This window comes from Crocodylus siamensis, chromosome 11, assembly GCF_052110815.1.
Source record: "Crocodylus siamensis isolate JL-2025a chromosome 11, ASM5211081v1, whole genome shotgun sequence".
NCBI classification, from domain to species: domain Eukaryota; kingdom Metazoa; phylum Chordata; order Crocodylia; family Crocodylidae; genus Crocodylus; species Crocodylus siamensis.
Window position 1 is genome coordinate 14,288,119 of NC_143405.1, and position 6,528 is coordinate 14,294,646.

Genomic DNA, 6,528 nt, shown 5'->3' on the forward strand with positions numbered 1-6,528 from the left:
GTGTCTAGGGCAGTGGTATCCAACCTGTGGTCAGCAGACCACCGGGGATCTGCAGACTATGTCTAAGGGGTCTGCAAAAGATGACCATGATCAATCAAAACTATGTGAATACCCACACTTACAATTCAAAGGAATCCACACCTTATTTCAAAATGTTTAGGGGTCTGCAAATGAAATAAAGTTGAAAACAACTGGTGTTGGATGAAACAACTCAACAGCACATTCATTTCAGTCATGTCTTGCCCCAAGTTTAGGCTTGTGTTTGGAGGGCAATCCAAAGAAAACAAGATACTCCCTCCAAAAATGTGAATGACAATCTTTGAATTTCAAGGATCTCCAAAAGAGTTACTTTTACAGAAGGCCTTAGAAATGATGCCCTTATTGTAGCATTTACTTGATAGCAAACAGTACAATAAAGAAAGTAGAAAAGCCTTACACAGCAAGCCATGTGAGGAAAGGCTGAGGGACCTGGGTCGACTCGAGGGGACTTGGTAGCAGCCTACCACTACACCATGGGAGTACATCAAGGGCTCGGTGAGCAACTGTTCACCAGGGCACCCTTGGGGAAAGCCAAAAGTAACAGCCATAAACTCCTGGAAGACGGTTTCAGACTTCATATTAGGAAAAGCTTCTTTACAGTCAGGGTGTCCAGACTGTGGAATAAGCTCCCTCCAAAGGTAGTGCAATCGCCTACCCTGGAGATCTTCAAGAGAAGACTGAGCAGTCACCTTGCCGCGGTCACCTGACCCCAGTTGTCTTTCCTGCTTGGTGCAGGGGGCTGGACCCAATGATCTTCTGAGTTTCCTTCTGGCCTTACAATCTATGAATCTATGAAAGCTTCCATCATACTGTTTTCACTTATAGTTTTTTTTTGGTCTGAAATTTTCCTTTCTGGGTTTCTATCCACAGTTGTTTTCTTGTAGGGAATTTGGAGGAAAATCCCTACTGCTATTTTTGAACTAGAGGGACTTGGTTATGGACATATTTTTTCCTACACAGCACGTTAACAGCTGGAACTTTTAAAGTTAAACCTTGGCAAGGCAAAAGCCCTTGCTGGGCTGTTTGTATATATAGAACATGGTGGCAATGAATCAGTATAGCCTCCACTAGGCACTTAATCATGAGATCAGCTTAAATCATGGCATGAACCAGCAAAACTTCCAGTGAGATATTGCCCCATGGTCAGAAGGAAGCTGGCATTTCCACAGAGAGGTTCTCTGAACTCAAAGAGCTTTCTCAACAGGATTTTTTTTCAGTGCATGTTATTTGGTTTCCACTGACTTCAAGCTTAACCCAAACTCTTTCTTCCCTTTAGCCTTAACACCAGCTGACTGATAATTTTTCTCTTCCCATCACATAGCTAGTTCTGGACTCTTAGCCTTTGAGACCTAGAGAGCAGACATTATTTTAAACAGATGAAATAGTGGGAAGCATGTTCCAAAGCATGTGACATCCCTTATTTCACACCTCAGTCCCATGATGATTATATATGATCAATCACAAGATCTAGCAAAAAAAGAGCACTTCTTTAAAGGCTGCACGCATGTATTGAAAGCACTGGAACTACTCAGCCAGGATGTTACTATTCACGATTAAGAGAGTTGTAGGACTGTTTAGTAATAAATCATAATCAAATCAGAAGCTGATCCTCTCTGCCTGCCAGTCCATACACAGATTGTCAATGAGTGCAGGCATAGCAACAAGGATGGACAACGGCTGGAAGAGAAACAGGAAATCCTTTTGCAGGACAAACAGTGTGTGGTTTATATCTGGCCTAGGACAAGGATATTTGGCAACACCATGACACAGCACTCATTTAGCCAAGGAAAGAATGCAGTAGTGATAATTCTGATGCAGATGTATAGCATGTGGATCTGTCCAACATGAATGTTATTATTCCTTCCCAGAATTCTTCAGACAAATACATTTTCAGGGAACAAGAAGACTATTTCTCAATGTCCTTTCCCTGGCTATAAGTCCATTAATCTTCCCTCTCTTTCTCTGTCCTTCATTATGTCATTTCTCAGGGGAGAACCCACAGGATGAGAGTAACAACTTCTGTTTTCCAGTGGTCTACCTGGAAATGGGAGTGTGTTATTAGAGCTCAGTGAAACATTTTTGACAGATGCAAAGAAAAAAAACAGAGAGAGAGGGTTTGGGGGGCTCAAAGTATACATTTGAGTTGAAATCGGTGAATTGTTTTGGCTAAACACATCAACGATGCGTGCCCTTGGTGGGCAATGGAGAGGGTGGGGATCAGGGGTCAGCAATCACCCGCGGATGCCCCCTGCCAGGGGTGACGGTCGCCGCTTGCTGCCACCGACACCACTGGTGGCAAGGGGAAGGGAGCGGCAAGCAGTGACCACCCACGGGTAGTTTTTGTTGGAGATACACCACCACGCTCAGGGGGTGCACATGCACCTGCATACACCCCCTACACATCACCAATGGCTAAACAAAGGAAAATTTGGAACGTATTAAAAATGGTTTGTTTCAACATTTGAATGAATTAACTACTATTCTCTTTTGAGACAGAAATGTTCATTTAAAAACCAGTTTAATTAAAGAAGAACTAGATTTTAAAGGGTTAAATAAACAGAAAACAAAATTCCTTTCATGCCCCATAGAGTGCTATAGACATTTTTTCCTTAGTTTTCTTTGTTCTGCCACAAAACCGTAACAAAAAAATTCTGTTTTGGACTAATCTAAATAATTTGTTTTTCGGATTATCTTTCATTTCAGCTACTGATTTCAATCTAACTATTTTTCTTTTTGAAAGGTACATGCTCAAGGATTGCTATACTAGGAGCAAGGATGCTACTGTTATCAGATAGAGAAAAGCACGCCCTTGTTATTGCCTTTACGTGGAGAACAAGTCTTTGCAGGTCTGCAAAATACATTGGTGTCCCCTAAACCGCGGGGGGTGAGGAGGGGGGAGGTCTACAATGTCAGCTCTGTGTGGGCAGCCCAGGTCCTGCGCTATTTCCCTTAAAGGACAGGAGATGGAAGTAGCTGACAAAATGTTTCACACAACTTAAAAAATGGTAAGGCTGAATCTATATTTACCTATGGCACAAAACATTAGCTAGGGATGAGTTAGAGGATCCTGCACTCCATTTCCTACTTAAAAAGGAAGTCATGGTTATGTATAAGTCAAGCTGGGGGTAGGGTGTGTTTACATGTGCATATGTGGAGGATTTCCAAAAATGTCATACACTCTCTTTCAGCGTTTCCAGCTTCTGAGGTTTAATCATGAAACTCACAATATTTGAAGCTTTTTTTCATAACCGCACCTCAAACCGTTAGATGGCATAAGGTTGTCATCTGTCAGTGAGGGACCTGAATGGTAAACAAATGGTACATCTTCAGCCTGCCTAGATGGGGCTGAAATTACTAGCTGAATGCACCCTAAATGCTCAGTAAGGAGAAGGCTAGTAGGAGGTACCCACAGTTTACTATTTGTTTAAGTGAATCCATTGATTTTGTGGAGTTGGATCCACAATTTTTGAGAGCATGCAGTGAGCAGTACCGGTATTTGCAGTGTCTTTCAAACCCACTCCATTTTTCCCCTTGTTTTTCTCTTGCAACATCCCAGCATCTGGAAGACTGAGCTCTGACAAATGCCAGAGACTGACACCAGCTGGAAATCTGCAAAAATTCAAGTGCAGTAAGGTTGTGTGTCTGTTTATTAGTTTAGAAGTAAGTTATAGTATAGCCAGGTTTTCAGTGTACAAGATTTAAAGGACTTTCCCATCTTAAGCAAGAGCTGAAGAAGACAGGTTTGATCTTCGTTTTGTTGTTAGGATTTTTCTTCAAGATTTATAGTTTGTTAGATCTATTTTGTTTAGAACCATGGAAACAAGTCTGACACTTATTATTTCTATTACAGCAATGGCAAAGGCACCAAGCTAGATCACTGTCCCATTGTCCTAGATGCTGCATAAACACCTAATTAGACCATTCCAGTCACAAAGGAATTGTAATCTAAATAGAGAAAAGATGGGAGAGGAAAGACACTTGATTAAAGTCATTCAGTAAGTCGGATATAGAGGCAAATAAAAACTCCAGGCATAGTGATTGCCAGTCTAGTTCCCTAACCACAGGACAGTGTTAATTCTTGTGATGGAGTGCACAAACCCCACAGGGATCAGAAGGGAGTTGGCTGCTGGGGGAGTAATCAGTCCTACTTTGTGACACCTGAACACGGGTAACAGTCGGGGGGGGGGTGTCTTAAAAGACAGTGCCTAAGAGGGCTTCAAGCCTGCTGTTACTTCAGGGGAGCAGGCTGGTTGTGAGCTATGGGAGCAGTGTCTTCAATACGGTAAGTCAAGTCTTGGAGGAGATGGCTGCTTTGCTTGGCTTCTGCTGACTAAATGGGGCTTGCTGGAGTCCAGGTACAGTGGTAAGTTTGCTCTTTGTTTTTCTGTAGAGCCTGGAAGGAAAGATAGAGGGTCCTGCTAAGGGGTGGACTCAGAAAGGAGTGGAAGAATTTGTGTTTCTCTGTGTTTATTTGGTCTTGGGGTGCCTCGGAGGAGCAGACTTCCTATGTCAATTGGCTGATAACGGCACCTGTGTGTTGCAAGTGCCGAAGGGTGGCGGGGTGGTTCAGCTGAAAGACTAAATAGGAAGTACTGGGCACTGAAGAAGTGCAACCTGAGTTTTCAAGAGTAAGTTCCTATGAAGCTAAGAACAGCTAAGTAGCATCTCATGTAATATCTGGGTTGCTGAGATACTGGGAAACGGGGTAAAGGAACATGTATGGTGTTAACAGGACTGGGTCTGACTGCAATCAGGTTCAAAGTGATGCTGAAAGTTGCAGACTTTTCAGGGTTTTTGGAGACAACTTGAAACAACAGTTTCTTCGCTTTAATGCCTAGTAGCCATTCAGAAGAGGCATTGAACTGCAGAGAACCCATGGGTTCTAGATAAGAAACATTCTTTCTGTAAACTTTTTCTTTAAATCATTTCTTCAGATATTGGCAGTCTGTCTTGTGGGAAGAGAGAGAAAAAAACAGAGGCCAGATGATCTAATAGCTCTTTTCAGCTCTATATTGCATTCTATAATGCCTGCTAGCATTGCTATAATATCTCGCCCTTTCTACTCAGGAAAAGTAGCTTTAAGAAATCCTCTTCTGGCCCTGGAGACTCAAGGAAGCTGTTTTTACATGCTGCTCTTTTCTGGCTCAGACAACTTTTGTTTCATTCCTTCCATATGACATAAGACAGTAGATGGGAACATGCGGACAGATCATGGTAATTTATTATTGATCTGTCACATTTGCTCAAAATTCTGTATGGCCAGCATGATAAATAGAATGCTTCTCCTCTTCTGTGCGGTTAGAGGTCTGAGGCTATCATCAGAGGGAAGCTATGCCATGCCAAATGTTTTTGCAGACACTTAACACATATTTGAAGAGTGGCAGATGTGAAACTTTTTCGCCTGCTGAATAGGAGAGGATTGGCCATTAACTGATACCCTAGAGACTAGTTAATTATAAATACAGGTTGCAGTGTTTCTTGCGGTTTGTTCTGCTAGGCTAAACACCCCAGATTAGGCTTGAATTTCCTCACTCCCCTTGTGCCCCAGAAGAGGTTTTGGGGTGATGCATGCTTTTCAGGATTAACAATGCCATGCACTTCAAGAAGGACATGGAGAACATGGAGAGGGTCCAGAGGAGGCCACTCATATGGTTGAGGGCCTCGGTGGCCAGCCCTATGAGATAAGGCTGAGGGACCTGAATCTCTTCAGTCTCCGCAAGAGGAGACTGAAGGGGGATCTTGTGGCTGCCTACAACCTTATCAGGGGCCAGCAGCAGGGACTCGGGGAAAGTCTTTTCACCAGGGCCCCCCTTGGAGTTACCAGGAACAATGGCCACAAGCTGAGGGAGGATAGGTTTAGGTTGGATATTAGGAAGAACTACTTCACGGTAAGGGTGGCCAGAGCCTGGAACAGGCTTCCCAGAGAGGTGGTGCTCTCACCTTCCCTGGAGATCTTCAAGAGGAGACTGGATGGGCACCTGCCTGGGGTCTTGTGACCCCTTCCACCCCCAGTGCTCCTTCCTGCCCATGGCAGGGGGGCGGACTCGATGATCTGTCTAGGTCCCTTCCCACTCATCGATTCTATGATTCACGGGGTATGTTGGGCCATAACCAATTTCATACTATGGCAGTTATCTGCAGGGGTCTACCCAACTCGAGGAGATGGTCAGCCAAGTTTGCAGGAATACCACGAGGCCTGCTGCCATTTTCAAGGGCTTATCATGGCTGGGCTCCCCCACCCCATACCTCTGATCAGCCAAGGGGCCCTAGTGACCCTGCACCTTGCTGCTGGCTGGCTGTGAGAGTTATCTGTTATATGGCCCCACACCTCACTGCTGATTGGTTGCAAAAGATATCCGTTATGTGTCCCTGCTCCTTACGACTGATTTGTGGGGAGGGGCAAAAATGTACAGGTAGCCCTCTCAGCCAATCAGCAGCAATGAGCAGGGGTAGCAGCCATCTTAGACTCCCCAGTGTGCCAGGCCCCCC